Raw genomic sequence first — 20,631 nt, forward strand, 5'->3', positions numbered from 1 at the left:
TTAAAAACGTGCAAGTCATAAGCACTCTGATAGCATACTAAAATTGGCATTTTTTTTGAATTCGACAAAGTTTCATATTTTCAAGTCCCACACTAAAAATTTTTTGGGTTCATATCGGCAAAGTTTTCGGATTGGTCAACTAAAATTTCTGTTTTTTTTTCAAAAACACTTTCAAAAATCATAACTTGGAATGAATTTTTTTCTTGATAGTTGTCTATGGCTCAAAAGTTGCGTTTTTTTGTCCCCTAAAACATATAAAAAAAAAAACCTAACTTAATCCACCTATGTGGTTGGAGCCTTCCTCACTCATTACCATCAATGGCTGTACACAAATTTCATCTATTTTTTAGAACTGGATTAAAAAAGAACATAAATATCACTTAAGTGGCCATATCTCGAGACAGGGTTGCCAGATCTTCAATGTTTTGGACTCATTGCAAAGGTCTTTTGATAACCTCACCAACGATAGGTCGGATGATGGACCCGGACAGAGTTTACATACATTTAAGTGAGATCCGGCTTCCAAAAAGTACATCAATATGACTTAGGTGGCCATATCTCGAGACAGGGTTGCCAGATCCTCAATGTTTTGGACTCGTTGGAAAGGTCTTTTGATAACCTCACCAACGATAGGTCGGACGAGGGACCCGGACATAGTTTACATACATTTAAGTGAGATCCGGATATATGTGAAAACACATTTTTATACATAACTTTTGAACTACTTATCGAAACTTCAATCTGTATAAAACTCGATCTATGGGACCCTAAACCAAGTCGAATGCAACAAGTTCGGGTCAAATCGGTTCAGCCAGTGCCGAGAAACATGAGCTAGTTTGTTGGTCACATACATACATACACACACACATACACACACACATACACACACACATACACACACACATACACACACATACACACAGACATTTGTTCAGTTTTCGATTCTGATTCGATATGTATACATGAAGGTGGGTCTACGACGTTTTTATACAAAGTTCATTTTTAGAGCAGGATTATAGCCTTACCTCAGTGAGGAAGGCAAAAATAATAAAACGTATGGATTATGTGAAATTTATTATTTGTGATTAAAGTTAATAAAAAAAATCAGCTTTTTTCCGATTGCCTATTTTTTCTCAATAGTAGTCCTCTTTAATATCTACAACTTTGCCGAAGACACCAAATCGATCAGAAAATTCCATCAAAAGGTATAGATTTTCGAATAGATTACCGAATATATTATTGTATGAAATACTGCCAAAATTGTATGAAGAATTGTATGGGTGACACTAAATTTTCATAGGGAAAGAGCCCAATTTTTTTGACTAAACATAAAAATACAAAAAATAAAAATTTTATAGACTTGCTAAAATGTTATAAATTCTTGACATTTAATTTTTCTAATTATTGGAGTCAGTTTACATTCTGTTACTTTGTAAAGAGTTGTTGTTGAAGTCGGCATCAAGAGAATTTAGGAAATCAACAAAACTTTTTTACTTTTTACTAGGGGAAATTCTCGTATGTTTGGCAGGTTAAGCACTCGCTCCTAACTCCATCCAATTTGCTGATTTTCACTATTTAAACAACTAAATTTGCAAAACTTTTGATAGATACTTGCATGCTCACTTCTTATTGAGCTATTTATCACTCGATTTCAGTTGAAAACGCTTTTAATTAGCTTTAATTGAATGTCAAAGTCCTGACCTGCCAACATTAGAGGCACGCTGGAATTAGATGCTGTTCCCCTACCCCCTGAATTGAGAATGTGCATGTGAAGAAATAATTTTCAAATCTGTGTCAAAAATTTCTATAGTTTTGAACTCCTGCTTTCCAACATCTCTAAATGCATCAACAACAACTGCTTCCATCAGCCCTTAACCAGCTGAGCCACCGTTCATTGCAACTAATGGGTCCTTGTCAATACGTAAGTCGGTCTCTATGTCTCGAGAGACCTCTCATTTTCCCTCACGTGGATTTTGTATGTGTGTGTGATGCGTCGTTTGCATTTGCTTCCATTTGAGAGGAAAAAAAAAAGTTGAATCCCTCCCACGTGCAGCGAGACCTTGGTGACATGCATCCCATTTGCAACCACCCCCTCGTTCGGTATTATTGTCACGCGTGGCGGCCACGTTCTTAACCCAAGAAGCTAGAGGAGCTGCGAGCTGATGCTGCAGGAGGATGATCCCATTATTCTGACAACAAACAACATCATTACGAGCTTCCAGCGAAATGATGACTTCAAACTACTGCGCTTGCACGCCAACTCGAGATCTCTGGGTTTTGGATTTGGGTGCTAGGTTCTGGCTGCGATGGAAATTGAATTACCACGATTGTTGACAATTATGGGAACGCGGTGGGTTTGCAAAGCGAGGGAAAGTTGGGGAAAATTCTGCAATTTTAAAATAGAATTTTCTTCAATAGCGCACCTTGACGTTCCCATTTTTATTCTGCTACTCCGATTCCTGTGAATTGAGGTGGGTTTTGCAACTCAGGAATATCTTTGCACAATGAAAGTGGATATTTTTGCCGTCTTGCCGGGGGTGGGCCTGCAATTCCCACGAATGATTTTCCTGACTTCAAAGTGAACGTCTTACTTCTTGAATTTGCATCAAAAGATGAAAATATTTCTGCACGTTGGTGGTCCATTCGTCCGTCCGAGAAGAGGTATGAATTTTCAGTCGTTTATAAATCCGAAACATAATTCGATTTGCTTCCAACAAATCAAATTTCGCCAAGGTGGGTCTCAGATTTTCGACAGCTCTTTATCCGTGCTCAGATTCCTCGGCGAAGGATCACGACGATGCCCTGAAGTAATCAAAGTTGATTTGTTATTGTAATTTCCGTTGATTAACTTCACTTTCAGCAATTCAAGTTCTGAAAGCTTTCCAGAGTTTACTACAATTTCAAAAAAAGTCACTCTCAGCTACCTCTATTCATCACTTCAACCAGTTCCGGTCTAATTAATTTTCAGTTCTGCCCCCCTCTTGATTGACACGTGTTGACTGGGTGAAAACCTCATCATAGAGGTGGGCAAAACCGTTCTTTTTTAGGAGCCGCTCATTTTCGTTCGCTCATCAAAAAGAGCCGCTCTTTTGAACGGCTCTTTCGCTCTTTTTCCAAACTTCGATAAAAAGGTTATTTTTAAGAATGGTGTGATTTTTAAAGTAATTTCACATTGTACTTTTATAAATCATTTAAAAAAAATCAGAAACCAAGAAGATGTCCGTGAAAACAATAGGTCTTGGCGGTCTCTATGTCAAGATTTCTACTCGAACCTAAACGTTCAAATAATTGACATCAAAACTTAAATCTAGGATTTTGGAGGAATTGCCATAAATTTTAAAATTGCGTTTATTTTTGCTAAAATTGAACTAATGAATCCAGAATCTCTTAGATATTTATTAGAGTTTTGGTAATATTTTACAAGCTAAGCAATTTTAAATGCTCAAATTCGTACTCGGGTAATACTTTTAATGTATGATCACAATGGAAATGAAATTTTGGGATTTATTTTTATAAGCAATTATTTTTTAAATTTGGAATTGCATTTTCAATACTAAAAACAATTTTTATGCTTCGATTTGTTCGAAATTCAATGAATTATTTTTATAACAAGTTTAAAAAATATCTCAACGGAACGGTTCTTTGGAAAGACCGGAGTTTAAAAAAGAACCGCGGTTCTTTTTTTGTGAGCCATGGTTCGTTCGTTCTTTTTAGTGAACCGGCTCTTTGAGTGGTTCGCTCTTTTTTTGCCCACCTCTACCTCATCAGAAAATTATTGACCACAGGCTGACGAAGCCAGCTCGACAACAATCGATCATGCGAAAGGACAAAGTTTTGCTCCGAACCGGGTCAAAAAAAAACGCAGACTATTTTGCCCTGACGAGGACATAACCACACGTGTGTGTGTGTGTGTGTGGACATCCTTCAACCGGAGAGTAAATTACCCTATCAATTACGTTCATTATCGGCAATTATTAATCGTGCCGTCAGTTTTAAATTGATTAATTTGAAGTTCTGTCCCTTTCGGGGAGTGTTCACTCTAGGGGTCACTTTTCGGACGTTTAAAAATGTTGGCACAGCTTCAGTAGTCAATGTTTGGAATATTCATTCAATGAAATTTTTCAAAATTCATTCACAGAACATGTGCCTTTCCGGCTGATGTTGCGATACCATAAATCACACCCTGAACGTGACAGCGTTTTCCTGCTTCGGTTGGGGAAATGTGTGGCCTCGAAAATTAAAATTAACACTTTGTTCCGCGATAATCATGCGTTAATCAGATGGTGGTCTGGAGTTGCTCACTGGAAGTTATTTTAACCCTCTACTGCCCACATTTTTTTTCGAAATTTTTTATTTTTCCCGTGTTCAGGAGGTCATTTTGAGCAACTTTTGTTCTACGAAAAACTTTACCTTCTCTTGTTTTATGTTTTTCTTGTTTCATTTTTAGTATTTTAATTTGCATTTATGATGTTTAGTTTATGTTTGTTTTTGTTAGTATTTTGCCTATTCTACCACCTCCTATCATTACATTTTGCCTATCTAATTTGTTCATGTTTTTACAGTCACTTTTTCAATTTTTTGCCTGTTTTTCACATTTTCTGCTATAAAATGGCACCATTATCATTTAAGTTGTAAAAAAATGCGTATAATGCGTACACCAGAAAAATTACTGCATACTTCTTTTACTTAAAATATAAGAAATGTTAGTAAAAAACACAGCCAAAGTTGACCCCTAAGAAAATACATTTTTAAAAACATTGGCAAAGTCACATTAAACAAGTAAAACTTCCTACCCTTAAATTTTCAAAAATTTTAAGAGTTCTTCATTCCAATGCTTTTTAAAGATCGAAAATTTGTTGAAAAATTGATTTTTGACGATTTTTCAAATCGAAGCTGTCTAAAGACGGGGTTGGGTTGTAGAGGGTTAAAAAACATTAAATTTCAATCAATGAAAAAAATTAAATGAAAGGAAAGTTGACGGAGGAATAAAATAAATAAATAAATAGTGCACATATGATTAAAATAAAATTAAGCATGAAATTAGCTAAAACAAAAACAATCATATTCATTTCTGGTCGTTGCAAGTTTGCTTCAAAGTTTCTCGGGAAATTTGTTATTTTCTCAGGAATTTCCAAAATTCAAGTTGAATTAAACATTTTGAGCTCCCTCCGTGTACGCACGAGAGCATGCAGCAAGTGCTCAGTGCTCCATCGTTTTTTCGATTTTTTTCGCCGTAATTGATTGTGGTTACCCGCGAGTTTGCTTCTCCAGCATGCCAAAGGCCGGCCGTGGCCGTGGCAGTTCGAGTGCGGCCTCAAAAAACCCGCGAAGTTCGTCTACCGGCCGTGTGCAAAAAGGTAAACAAACCAACGCCGTGTCGGCCGCCATCGCGCAGGGGAGCGTCAGCGCTGAAGGCATCGACAAAAAGTTACTACATCCTGGATATGTCCCAAGATCACCAGTGCGAACCCGTTCCGGTACTTCCGGTGCCACGACCAGTGGCACATCTACATCCGCCAACATCCCCATCAGGAACGAGTTCCAGATGCTGAGCGACGACGAAGAAAATAACAACTCTGACGGTAGCAGCACTACCGACGACGACGACGACGATGATGGTCGTGCACGGAAAAAAGTGCCGACGTCAAAAAAGAACAACTCTCCAGCGGAACGTAGACCACCTCCAATTTTTGTTTTGGACACGTTAGCGGACGATGTTGACGAGTTGCTGGAAGGCCTCGGATATTGTCTAAAAATCGGTAAGTCGGCAGTGCAAGTGATCACACTGACCAAAAAGAATTTCGACCTGGTGTTTGAAGAATTGAAGCGTAGCAACTTCAACTTCTACACATTCAACCCCGAGAAGCCCCCTGTTAAGGTTGTCTTGCAGGGTTATCAAGACCGTCCGATCTCCGACCTGAAGGGTCACCTTTCGGACGCCGGAATAAAACCGCGGGAGATTAAAGTGCTCTCGCGCAAGACAACGGTAACAGGTACACACACACTGTACCTGTTGTACTTCGACCGCGGCACCGTCAAGATCCAAGACCTGCGGCGGACTAAAACGTTGGACGGTTTTTGGGTAAACTGGCGGTTTTACACCAAGAACCCGACGGACGTAGCGCAATGCCACCGTTGCCAGAAATTCGGCCACGGCTCGCGGAACTGCAACCTCCGGCCCCGCTGTGTGAAGTGCGGTGAATCACACCTCTCTGAGGCGTGTGCACTGCCGTGCAAAGCGGACTTGGGGGACAAGGCAGGGCAAACGAAGGCGCGCATCAAGTGCGCCAACTGCGGGGGTAACCATACCAGCAACTACCGCGGATGCGTCGCGCGCAAGGCCTACCTCGAGGAGCAGGAAAAGAGAAAAAAGAAAGCGTCCCACCCTCCTCAGCGAAGTACGAGCGCAGCCGTTCCTGCAGCTGGACAGCGTACGGTTCCAGCGGAAAACTCAGCGTTCCCTCCTGGTTGGGGGCGTTCGTTCGCCAGCGTGGTCGCTGCCGGTAGCGGCAGTACGGCCCAGCAAGAAGTCACCGGGGAAGATCTCTTCACCCTGCCGGAGTTCTTTGCTCTCGCGGGGGAGATGATGACGCGGTTTCGGAGCTGCCGGAACAAGGCAGAACAATTCCTGGCCCTTGGGGAACTGATGATCAAACACATCTACAAAGGATAAATTTTCTGTGATCTAGTATTAAGCTTTCTCTTCCTCTATCCCCTTTCCTTTGCAATTTCTGTAAGTTTTTTTTTTATAGTTTTTTCTTACTCTTGCTAGTGCCTTAGTTAAAGAAATAATTGTTCCTAAATGGATTATGATGCAACACACAGCTGTAAGGAACTCCAAAACTCTGTTATGCACTTCAAAATAACTCATTGTATCTTGATTATTCACCAATAAAACCGAATTGAATTGAATTGAATTAAACATTTTCTTTACATTTTTAGCACCAATGTTTTAAAAACGTATTGAAAAACAAACAAAAGAACCTGATTTAATTTTTTTCCGTTCAGTTTACTGTTCTTATTAAACTAATGAGTTCTTCTGAAAATTTCATGTCTAGGTTTATTTAAAATAGTCTTACAGTTTTACGCATTTAAACTGGGAAGAGCTCTTGCTTATTTTTTTGGCAATAGAAAATACGTTATTATGGAATGAAAATAATAAAAAAAATAAAAAAGCATTCAAAAAATAATAATAAGAATTATTGATGTAAGGCCGTTGCAAATATTTTTTTAAGTTTATGTCGCCCCCCTTCAAAGACGGCTTAAAAAAAACTTAAATTTTTTAATGAAAACAAAGTTTAATAAACTGAAAACCAGTTAAAATGCAAATAAAGTTTAATCAACAGAAAACCAGTTAAAATGCATTTTCCTGCGTTTCGCGAAAAAAGAAACCGTCAATAAATCGATATTTTGAAAAATAATGATTGGAAAGCAACCGGACGCGTGTTAAATGCATTTTAAAAAAATGTTTTCTTCCAAATGTTGAAACCTAGACTTTAGTTTAATTTTTTTTTGCAAAATCGCATGCAAAAGCATGCATATCAACTTCGCTAAAAAAGACACTTAATATTACACGCTGCGTGTACAATTTTTGTAAACCCAAAAAAAAATCCAACGACAGGACTCAAACCCAGCACCTACAGAAAGGACTGGCGTCTTAGCCCGCTCGGCCATTAGACCAATGAAAATGGAAAGAATAAACGTATATGTGAGCTTGACATTTCGGTCAAGTAGGTTTCCCATACTGATGGGCTACAAATTTCAAGGTGTAAGATTACACAGAATTTCATAAAATAATGCAAAATTTATTTTACACCCAGGCATTTTACACGCAGCTGGATTACTACTTTATTTGCTGTGTTCCTCACATTGATATAGTTATAATTGTCCTTCATAGGGTTTTAAGATCTTCAATCTTTTAGGATGTGCCGTGATAATAGATCCGGACAACATTTTCATCAAAATATCTGAGATATCTCTGATAAGTGTTACATTAACACTCAAATGCTCATAACTTTTGATAGGGTTGTCAGATCTCCAATGTTTTGGACTGGTTAGAAAGGTCTTTTTAATAAATATGTATTACATAATGTTTAGCATAACGGGTTTTCTTTTAAAAACCACCTTTTTACAATCTTCTGGGCTTTTGTTAAAATTGTTTTTTTTAGCATAACTTTTGAAGTACTTAACAAAACTTCAAAATATTAACTAGGGTCTGGTGGGACCCCAAATTGGACCGAATGAGACCAGAACAGTCCAGACATACACACGCACAGACATTTCTAGAGTTTTTTTTATTAGGTCCTATAAACATATGAAAGCCAATAGTTTATTGGTCCTTTTCAAAAAAAGCTCTGGATTTGTTCATAATTTGATTCTGAGTCGATATGTATACACAGCAAAAAATCCGATGGTAAAATCGCATGCGAAAGCATGCACATCACCTTTGTGGGCAAAAGCATGTAATATTGCATGAGAAAACGTGTACACAAAAAGCATGTACCGAAGAAAAAAATCAGGTCTGTTCACCCCAAAAATAACATCAAACCGCCGAGAGTCATATTCAGATTAACATATCCACGCCCCAACCCTCTCGGCTATCTCGCCGTTGTATTTCTAGTTGGATCTTAACCGATGTAGCTGTAGGTTCCCCATACATCGTATGCAGTTAACACAGTATAGGACGTACGGAAAACCTACTGTTACATTGGCATTGATCCGACCATTTTCACAGCGGCGAGATAGCCGAGTGGGTTGGGGCGCGGACTTGGTAATCTAAATATGACTCTCGCCAGATTGTTGTTAATTTTGGGGGTGAGCAGAACTGATTTTTTTTTCTTCGGTACATGCTTTTTGTGTACACGTTTTCTAATACAATATTACATGCTTTTTCTCACAAAGGTGATGTGCATGCTTTTGCAAGAATTTAATTTTTCGTGTGATTTTATAGCCTATTCTCAGCAAATGCAAACGATTGCAAAACGATTTTAACCAAAATTTTGAAAACATAATAATGTTATTTTGATGTACTAAAGGAGGTTTACGTCACAGAGTCAAATCAATGAATACTATTAATTTTAAATGTCAATTGTTTTTTTTTTAACAATGCAAAAGGTTTTGAAAGTTTTAAAATTTGTTTGTTGGCACTAAAGTAACCAAAATTAATTAATTAAACCATCGATTTTATTAAGAGTAAAGCGTCTTTTAATTTACTATTTTTGAAATTTGCTCGCGTTATCTAAATTGTACAAACAGTAAAAATGTACTGACAAGTCCAGCCCATAGCACTACTGCTCGGTTGGCACGCGTTCGATTAAAAAACTTTTTTAAATAATCAATTATTTATCTTTCCGCAGCCGGCTGCCTAAGATTTAAAATTTTCAACTGATAAACAAAATGCTCATGGTCACATCACTGCCACTCGCGAATCCTGACCTTATACCCATCTACTAACCCCCTCAAAACTCATGTGATACTTTGTCGGAGAAGCAGTCGATTGGGCGGTCTCTATCACTCAAGTATCGGACTAACATTCCCATCCACTTCCCCGTGACCCTACCACTGGTCGTGGCCGGCGCCGGTATTGATCAGCATGATAGGGGCCTTTGAGAAGTTGCGAAGCGAGGAAAGATAGCTCCCACTCATCTTCCACGGCTCGTGGATGTAACTTCTGGAGGTCCTGGTCAATAACGGAGTAGCAACTGCGGGTGGGCACCTATGCTATATGCTTTATGCTTTACTAAAGTTACCACAATTAATTATTCAAAAAGCAAAATTTTTCAGAACGAAGTTGTCTACAAAATGATGATGGAATCAATAATGGAACTGATTTTGGCAACCAAATTCAGCCTAACTTTGGGACAATGCACAGAATGGTCAACCAAACAAAACGTGTTCAAGTTTAAACATTGAATCGCGTTTTTCCCGGATCGTCGTAATGGCGTGTGCGACAAGATAGCAAGACAGCGTCGAAGTTTTTACAGTTTTGTTTGTTTAGTTACAGTTTGATTGGGAAATATTTGTATATTTCAAAACAAATAATTCAAATGGATTCAATAATTTGATAATTATCTGTAACAAGTTCATTAAATATCTGGAGCAACAAAAGAAAAGGGCGGATAAGCATTTTGACAGATTGAACTATTTTGCTATTTCTCAAGCTTCATGTAACTTTTTCTCAAAATTCGAAATGGGAAATAATAGCTGACCTCCACAGCTACCATTCAACACTATGGGTTTTGTAAAATAGTTGCCTATTGCCTGGGAAATTGCAAAATAGTTGCAGCTGTCAAAATGCTTATGCGCCCTTTTCAAATGTTGCTCCAGATATAATCCCCCTCCCCACTTCCACCAAAAATGTGTCTTTTCCACTTCCTGTTTGCGCGCGTTCCATGTTAATGAGGTTGTTGGCGTATTTTAACGCCACTTTGGATCAAGTGAAACCACCAGGGTGTGTGGGTGGCGTTGGGTGTTGATGACATCCCTCTCGTTGGCATTCTCTCTCTCTCTCTCTCTCTGCGCTCGAGTTAAATGCGTATGTTTGTATGTGTATACATTCACTTCAAGGGGCCCATAAATAGCGACTGCTTTTGCAACCACACATTTTCCATCTGGGGGGAATCGGAAGCGACAACCGGGCTGAAAATTTGTACTACTTGCAATTACTTGTCAAGCCCACCACCGCCGCCGACTAGCCAGAAGAAGATCTCGAGATTTGGCGAGAGATTCGGAAAAGTGGCGAGCAAATATTTGTGCTCGAAAAACGACGACGGTTGTGGTTTTGAAATTTCCGTTGGATTTCTAGGGTTTTGTTTGCTCGTGCACGCGTGTTTATACTTTTCAGATTCAAGAAAACAATGCAGACTGCTTAAGGGGAAAATCTACCAATTTAGCAAAAATAAACATCTTCATTGCTGGTTTTCTAAAAAAAACTATTTTTAGTGTAAAATTAACACATCAATCTTGTATTACACTAAATATCAAATACAAACTTTAGAGACCTAAGAATGCAGTATTCCTTGTCAAAAAAAATCGTTTATCTTGTTGAACATATAGTTCTACTGTCTCGTATTTAACATATCTAACCCACAGCAAACCATTTCAAGCTAAGACACCAGAAATAATTAAGGCAACAAAGTAAACCCCGTTCTCCACAGCCCAGCTCATGTTGTAGAATCCAAAGTTCAGAACGTCCAAGGTCAGACGATAGCCTAATGACCAAAGTTTACGGCGCACAAACGCACATGCAGCGAAGAAAGATGGGCCGGGCTGTCCTTTAGACATTCGACCGACACGGCAATAATGATGGAGCAAATTATTAGAGCTTTCGCACTCGTGATCCGCTTATAGCAGGAGGAGCTAGAGCACAACTTGAGGCAGAAACTTTGAAATTCTTGGCAGGGAGGTCGTTTTCTCCCAGGAATCGTAATCTCCTTAAATATTCAATTAACATCAGCTGGCAAATGAGACGTTCAAGGTTCTGCAGGCCTCTGGGCCAAGCACGGAACATGACGATTGGTTCAGGCTGGTGGTTGGTTTCCTAGGAGTTAAGGTTTTACATGGGAGAATGTTGATGTTGATGGTGCTGTTGGTGAAGACGACGTACGATGTGTGTGTGCCTGGGAATTGATGTAAGTGGTTCTGTAAAAGGACTTAAATTGATGAAACCGCAATAAATTATGCATAAGGCGATGAAAGTTTACAATTTATTGGTGGTGACTTGTTTAACTGCACTCCCTAAGATTCCAGGGCAATTCTTGAAGCTAGAGATTTGATCTTGGATTCGGTCCCAGAAGAGTTACCAATGTTCAATTTTTCTTCCAAAAACACAGAAGTCGCAAAGGAACCCAAACAAACTAACTACGTTTCAGAATGGTTCAAATTTTGATTCTTTTGTAGGTTTTTCAGAAGAAATTATAAACTATTCTTTGAGAAAACAAAAACATTGTGAGCATCCATTCACGCACTCAAATTTTTCGAGAAAATTTCGGAAATTTGGCGTGAAAACGGTCAAGATAAATATGTACCAGCAGAAACCTTAAACTTCTGAGGTAAATATTTAAGGTGACTTTTTAAAAGGACGCAAACTTGCTTGAAAGCCCCAAAGTTACGTCCTATTGAAATGTAACCTTCAGAATTTGTCTAACCTGCGTGTGAAAAAAAAATCAAAACCAAGTATTTTTTCCAATTTCTACCAAACTTCGCGAAATTAAACTTCAAGACAGTAAAAACGTTTGATTGATGCCTTTTTCACAACATCAGTAGCAAAATCTTCCTGTTTTTGTTTGATTACGCCTGCATGCAAACATAAAGCTTCGTAAAGGTAGTTTCGAATTATTTCAACCAGAGTTTGAAAGTCAAGATTTTGATTCATAACATAGGTTCAACATAACATTTTAAGCCGGATTATTATTTACATAATCAAAAAAAAATATGTGTAACTTTTAAAGCACAAACTTTAAAAAATTAAAAGGGAATTATGAACTTCCAAACTTGACTGAATGGAACGAATCTGGCTAAAGTCTGTTCAGTCAGTAGTGATATATTAGGCTGACCCCACACACAGACTGTTCACGCCCAAGTTGACCAAATTGACGATCTAGTAGGAAAATACTTTCAGACTACACTGCACAACACCTCCCCCCTATGTCCACTTTGTCACGCTAGCGCTGATCGTAAAATTACGTCACGTCACAGAGCATGAGCATGAGCATGAGCATGAGAGACCACCCATGGTTGCCCCTCCGTTGCTGAACAGAACCGTAATATCCTTTCAGCACTACTGATCATAGGCTTCGACGATCTAGTGGTGTTTCCCTTATCAACAGCATGTATGAATGCGCCGAGAAGATAAAACACCACGATTGCTAAAACTAGATCAGTTGCGAATAGGTAACAGTCATTGGCCACCAACGGCGCCCGCCATGTCAGTTTGTAGATCTCGATTTTAAGGGACGGGAATGTTAGTTAGCGCAGGTTGCTACTTGGGCAGCTGATTTACTCTGTGCTTACACCCCACAAGCGCCAGGAACCTGAAAATTTGTTAGTAGGATAGGGTGCTTGGTCAGGATTCATCATAGAAGATGATGATTCGACCCCAAATCGTAGTGTTTGTTGAAAGGTTTTATATATTATTCTCAAGGCAAACAATCGGATGCTGCGGATGAGACATTTCCCGTTTAACTGTTGTTAAATTTTAAATGACATGGTTTAATCTTAGACAGCCGGCTGTGGTTAGATAAAGCCAAATAATGTTTATTTATAGAATGAGGTGTTAAACGCAATGCTGCAATGATAGCGTAGTCTGATTTTTAATTATATAACCATTTAATTCATAAATTTGTTACGGAATAGACGCTACGAACTCAACCATGAGATACCTTCGATCTTCTTTCTGTTAGCTAGATGAGGTATTGATTTTCGTTGCCTCTCGAGCTACGATGCTATGGAGAGGGCTTAACACACAAACAACCGACGTCGAGCCCTCCGAGCAACGGAGCTATGGGAAGGTCTTTTCAACACAAAAAAAAAGACTCGCACACCACACAACGTTCTTGATGAATCAAAATATTTTTTACGCGATAAAACTAACGAACTCAACCGTCAAATTGTCTTCCAACCAGCGATAATGAAGAAAGGGCTTTAAGCACACAATAACTCACCGATTTATATAAACAAATTCCAAGATCGATCTTGTTTTATAGCAACAGCGCAACTCACTCCTGATTTTCACGATCGCGAATACAGCACAAAAAGAACACCACAAAAATTCATCTCACAATTTGTTTTTTTTTCATTTGGCACACACACACAACCATCCGCTTGCACTGACGGAACATAATTGAATAATTTCCCCCATCCAGCGCGTCCCTTCACTCACCATTCTTGCAGGCACAATACTGATTTTTTTTTCTTCACTTTGCACACAAACACAACCATCCGCTTGCGCTGACAGAACATTATTCCCACACAAAAGAGACGAAAATTGACGCGAAAAAAACAGGACTGCGCGTCCCCAGAAGCACTTCACTTATGACGGCATTATTCAATTATACTGACCAATCACCCCATGCACACAAACAGCCACACAAAAGAGACGAAAATTATCGCGAAAAAAAAACAGGACTAAAAAAAAAAATTACGTCACGTCACAGAGGGTTCAAAGTCAGTTGAATTAAGAGTGGGGTGCACTGATACAAATCCTTTTTCACAAGTTGGGGTCAGGGTGGCCACTCAAGTCGGGAATTCACCAAAATCCGACAAAAATCGAGGAAATGTCGGGAATTTATGTTTTTTTGCCAAAAAGTCGAGAAATGCCTGGAATTCCAAGCATACTTGTTTGAAAATTAATTTTTACTCTTGAATAATGTTGTAATATTTTGTACAATTTGCAAATTAAATTTATTGAATTCTGCTTACATTAAATTTAAGGTTCCTATCACTATTTCAATTTATTTGAGTATGGAAAAGCTGTTTAAGACATTCAAAATCTTAATAAATATTGGATATAATATTCTAATACATCATCTTGCATAGATACATGGCATGGCCAAGACCTTCGGGCACCGAAACAGGTTCCAACCGGAAACGGTTCACTGAGCTGATGTCGATTGGTGTTCAAATGGAACCGGTTCCGATGCCCCGTAGGACTCAACCATGTCAATTATTTTTGCTGGATGATATATTAGAATCATGCCTTGAAGTTTTGCATCATTTCCGGCATTGTTCTGTGCTTTGGTTTTTGTTCTATTGACCAAAACCCCAAATAGGAGGGCCGAGGTACCCCAACGGATTCCGGAATATCTCCGGTAAAAGTGGACCATATTTGTCCCCCATCTGACAGTTCAAAATATAGACAAATCTGGATCTTTTGCAACCGGAAGCATCCAATTTGGTCAATTCTACCAAAAGTTATGAGATTTTCAAAAAAAAAAAAAAATAGGGGTCAAATGACTACCCGAGCGTTTGAGTGTTAAGTAATTTCAAATATATTTTTTCCAAAAGTTGCCCTTGAACTTGTTTCGTGAGTATGGCTAAATTACCTTCTATTGATAAAGCTTGATTTTAAGTTTTCGGAATACTTAAATATCGGATAAAACCCGAAGGAGAATGGGCGGATTTAGTCCAAGGATGTACACGAACGAAAGAAACTTTATTCGAAAGATCTCGCCGAGACATGAAAAAAAGTCTTCTGGACAAACTCTCTAAACCCCGGGGTTCAAAAGTTACAAGTTGTTGAAGTTTGAGTATTTTGGGTTAAAATGTACAATAATTCGTATTTTCGCTTTTTCTAAAATCACAAATAAAATCCTTATTTATTTAAAAACTATAAATTCTGATATGTTTTAGCATGATTGAAATGTGACTTCTCGGCGAGATCTTTCGAATAAAGTTTCTCCCGTTCGTGTACATCCTTGGACCAGCTCCCATACAAATTTGCCCATTTTCCTTTGAAAAACTTTTTTACGTTTTGAAAACATGAAGAAAATATTGAAATTGCAAAAAAATTTTGAGTTAATGCAAAATTGTTCAAAACAAATTTCTCTTCAAACATTTTGCTTGAAATAAGTGGGAAAATAGGAAAAAATAGAATTGAAATTTTAAATTCAGTGATTTTTAACTTTTTGCCATTTCCAGTTGAAACAAAGTATCTAAAAATATACGTTTGCCATAAGAATAAGAAATGCCTATTGTTCTTTCTGGAAGAGTCTGGAAAAAGTCGAGAAAAAGTCAAGAATTTGAAAATGGGATTTGAGTGGTCACCCTGTTTCTACAACTTTTTTTTTATTTGGCTCAAACTTTAATATTAATTACTTTTGGAATGTTAGTCTTGATTTAAAAAAAATCAAGAATTTTTTTAAAAGAAATCACTCAATTCTTTCACATTTTAAACATAGAAAATTGGACCATTTAGGGAGCTTTCTTTAATTACGTAACGCAGTTGGGGTGTGGGGGTTGGATGCCGTGTTATGCTCCTTACCAAAAAATTAAAATTTGTATGAAAATTTTGTTACGAGGTGGAGGGGGTTCAAAAACCCAATTTTTTGCGTAACATAATAAAAGAACGCTTCTTTGGTTGCTGAGATATTGGCCTTAGAAAATGTGGTAATGTTTTGAGAAGACTTAAAGTTCAAACATTTCTTTGTTTTTTTTTTTCACTGTATTTCAGTAACAAAAGGTCCAGCCTTCAGCGTTTTATAGGCAATTTGATTGGAAATTTTCTGAAGTAATCGAAAAAAAAAACCTATTTTTAGGGATGGGCAATCAAGGAAACTATTTTTACGGTGCACTTTAAAAAAATATGTGAAATTCATTTCTATTGCAGTGACGTCAAAATTATCGAATTTCGAATATTCTCACCATTTTTGTATGGATGGACAGCTACCAAAAATGAATGGAAATATAAAAAAATCCATTTCCATATTTGGTGGAGTATTTCTCATATTGAAACTGACAAATTAAAATTTTGAATCGTAAAAAAGAAAATATTGAAAATTTCAGACGTAAAAATGGTGGGCAAAATTATATGGAGATTCGAAAAACTAATCATGCATAAGGGTTTTTTTGACGTGGGGAATGCACGGAAAAGTTACAATCAAATGTATATATACAAATAGAAAAAATAATTTGCAAAATTTGGAAAAATTACTCAGTTGTGAAATAATCTTACTGGAAAGCTTCCTGGAAAACTCATTTAAATTACAATTTTACGATTGAGCTCCAACATTCGTCGCACCAAGCAGTTTGAATAATTGCATTTCTTTTGTCGGCGTTCTCACCAGATGCAACTGGGTTTCTTCCGAAGCGCTAGTCCTCGAGAGTCCTTCTTACGCAACAACGTCAACAATCTTCCCTTAGTCAGGGCTGACAGTTACTAAAAACAAGTGCTTTTATGGGGCAATTTTCCAACAGGAGTACATTTTGTAAAAAGTCGTTATTTTTTAATGTTGATCTTTTTCAAATTTTATTTATTTTCAAAGTTATAAAAAACAATCCAGCAAACCAAAAAATCCCCAAAAATCCAGAAACCCACCGGTGCGTGCACTTGTCAACACAGTAACTGTACCTTGTTTCCTCTTTGGTTGTAGTTTCCCTTTTGTCCTTTCGGCCGGCATCACCGTCAGTAGCAGCACCGGAACTGGCCCGGAGGCCTAGGGAAGGGCCTCCGTTCCGAAAAGTGTCGTCCTCGAAAAGCGTGACATTTCCGTCGTGGCCATGGTTCCCGTCTTTTTTTCTACTGCTGCAACCGGAGACAGTAAAATATGGGCGCCCAGAAGGAAGGTTGGTTGCCGAGTTGAAAGTGAGTTACAGTTTAGTTTCCCCACCGCTCGGTGAAGCCCGTTGGGTAATTGGTGCATGTGGCAAAGTTTCTTTGCGGAAGTTCCTCTGGGAAAGGGAGAGGAGGGTAGGGCAGCCCGGGAGCATGTTGACAGCTCCCATACAAGCTGAGCGTACCCCGTTTTGTGGGCCCAGTGGGCCTAAGATGGCGGCCTTCGATATTATCTAGCCAAACTTTTGAAAATGGCGAATAGTTTAAATATATAAAGTTTTTGCTTTGTTTTGGTTTAAAATGAAAAAATAAGCATTCTGGAATAATTTTCTTGAAAAATTTGTTTAGAGATACGCCACGCTCAAATATTAGTCTAGAAAAGTTGAAGTGAGCGTGCCGCAAAAGCCGTTACGAAAAAAAAGTTTCCTATGCAAATTTTGAGTTGCGTATTTGATGGACGGACTCCGACGAGGCCCACTTGCCATCTGTCGGTGAATACGCGCAACTCACGAAAACTGTCATCTTAGGGTCCGGCTGGGGTAGGGGGTCCGAGTAAGAACTAGCTTTACTTTTTCTTCTTGTAGAGTGCAGCATAAGGGGTGCTAAAAAAACATTGCAGGAAACTTTTAAACATAACATTTCTGAATTTGAAAAATGTATCACTTTAATTAAAATTTTAATTTTTATGAAACTTCAGAGAAAACAGCTTGTTTATTCAAAAATATAGGTTGAATTTGGTATTCAGTAACGCCTATGGTTGTCAATAGCTACTTGGCAAAGATGTATTTAACAGGAATGCTCTGAAAATTAAATTAACTGCCATAGTTTCTATATTTCAACATATATTGTTCCATATTTCAACATTGAAAATCGAACCATTCGTCGCTGAGATATCGGCATTAGAAAATGGTGGGTTGTTTTAGTAAGACTAAGAAAACATGGCAATGGCAATATTTCAGCAACTAAGGGTCGCATCAAAAAAGTTCAAAAAAGCATTTTTACATTTAACATCGAAAAATAAAGTTGAAAAATTTTTGCGACCAATATTTCGATTTTTTGAAAAAATGATTCAAAAAATCATTACTCGGTCGAAGATGTTTTGCTTGTTCTGGAAATTTTTGAAAAGTTGGCATTTGATGTCCCCTAAAACATATCAGAAAATGAAAAAAAATAGTGTTTTTTTGCAAATCAAGTTTTAGTGACAAAAAGTGAAATAAAAAATCACCAAATTTTTTTTACCGTGTTTTTTTTTTCAGTGTAGTCCTTATCCATACCTACAACTTTGCCGAAGACACCAAATCGATCAAAAAATTCTTTCAAGAGATACAGATTTTTGAATTTTCATTAATTATTTTTGTATGGACAGCTGCCAAATTTGTATGGAAAATTATATGGACAAACTAATGATGCAAAATAGCTTCTTTGGGCATACCGAAGCACCAAAAAAGTTTTAGCCGGATTACTTACTTTACTTTATCAGCAACAGGTCTATCGACGCAAGGCTGAACTTATCGAAGATTTCCGGGATGCTCGATCTTGGGCCGCTCGTCTCCAGTCGCCTACAATGTTGGCCGCTCTTGCGTCTTCGTCTTAGCTGGATTAAAAAATACAAAAATTAAAATTAAGAAACAAAGACTGATTTCGTAGAAAACTGCTCTGTTTTGGAATCGGGATGATGTCAGCTATCCATTGCAATTATAATTACATGAAAATATTCACAAAAATACGTATTTTCCTGTATTTTGAAAATGCAATGTTATTAAAAAAAAAAACAAAAAAAAATCTGCCTGCAGTAAGGCCGTTGCAAATATTTTTCAAAGTTTATGTACCCCCCCACCCCTTCAAAATTGGTCTGAAAAATCAGGGGGCAAAAAAATATTTTTTCCAAAAAACTTCAAAATTTCCATGAAAAAATTAGTCTAATCATCTGAAAACAATCTAAAATGCATTTTTCTGCATTGATTGACATGCTTATGTTTGGGCTTGTTTAAAAATGTTTTGAATTTTTATGAAATTCTAATGCACAGCACCGCAAAAATCTTATTTTTCGCAAAAACTAAAATTTTCGTCAATACTTAGATATTTTGGAAACTAATGATGGCAAAACAACTGGACAGGTGTATAATGCATTTTAAAACACTTTTTTCATTCAAATGTTGAAACCATGGCTCATTATTTCAATTTTTATGCTTTTATATTCCCCCCCCCCTCGACTTTGGTCAGAGTCAAGGAACATAAACTTCAAAAAATATTTGCAACGGCCTAATAAAAAAGTAATAAATTATTTTATGAAAAAGTATAAATTTTCACAAAATTAAGTATTTTCGAAAAAATACTAAAAAATCAAGATTTTTATACAATGGATATCAAATAATCCAGATTTTTTTCATACAATTCAAAAGTAATCACACAAATTTTTGAAATTATTTAACATGTTCACAAAACTACGTAGTTAAAAACAAATTAAAAATTGCAGTTTTTTTACAAACAAATATACGATTATATAAAAAATGAGTGTAATAAAAATTAGTGTTTTTTTTTCTAAAGTACGTAGTTCTGTGAACATTTTGAGTATTTAAAAAAATCTATCGAAATGTTTGAAAAATTCCCAATCATTAATTTGCAAAAAAACAAAATTTAACTATTTTTTCAAAAAGACGTAGTTTTGTCAAAATTTTGAGTATTATACAAAAAATATTATTACTGTCGAAATGTTTGAAAACATCAAGATCATTTGACACCTATATTGCAAAAAGCTTAAAGCTTGCGTTTTTTTTTTCGAAAATTCGTAGTTTTGTGAACTTTTTTAGTGTTTCACAACAAATATTATTACTATCGCAATGTATGAAAGAATCCAGATCATTTGGTACCCATATTGTAAGAAACTTAATTAAAATTGCAATGGATAACTGACATCATCCCGATTCTAAAACACTATAATTGTTTAATGTTTGGATGATTTTTCCTAGAATTATAGCCAATGTCTCACATATAGCCAAAATCCCATAAGCTCTACGGTGCTAAACCGAGGCATGACTGTAGTCGTTTTTGATCTATGAAACAATTTTTTTTTTCAATTATGGTGTGTATATAAAAGTATATATAAAAGTATACAGCAATTCCCCACGAAAACAGCATGGAAAAAAACAAAAGTGCTCGGATCGGGCTAAACAATTTTCTGGGGGTTCCCTGGCCGAAATAATTAGACCCGTATATTTTTGTTTGGCCATTAGGGTGACCTACGTCGTGTTAGGGTGGTCTGAAAAATGACCATTTTCGTCGATTTTCGCAAAAACAACTTTTTTCGAAAAATCGCGCCGCGCGTAAAAACCGAAGAATGAAGAAATCGGCAAAAAATCAAC

Source organism: Culex pipiens, chromosome 3 (assembly GCF_016801865.2).
Source record: "Culex pipiens pallens isolate TS chromosome 3, TS_CPP_V2, whole genome shotgun sequence".
Classification (NCBI taxonomy): domain Eukaryota; kingdom Metazoa; phylum Arthropoda; class Insecta; order Diptera; family Culicidae; genus Culex; species Culex pipiens.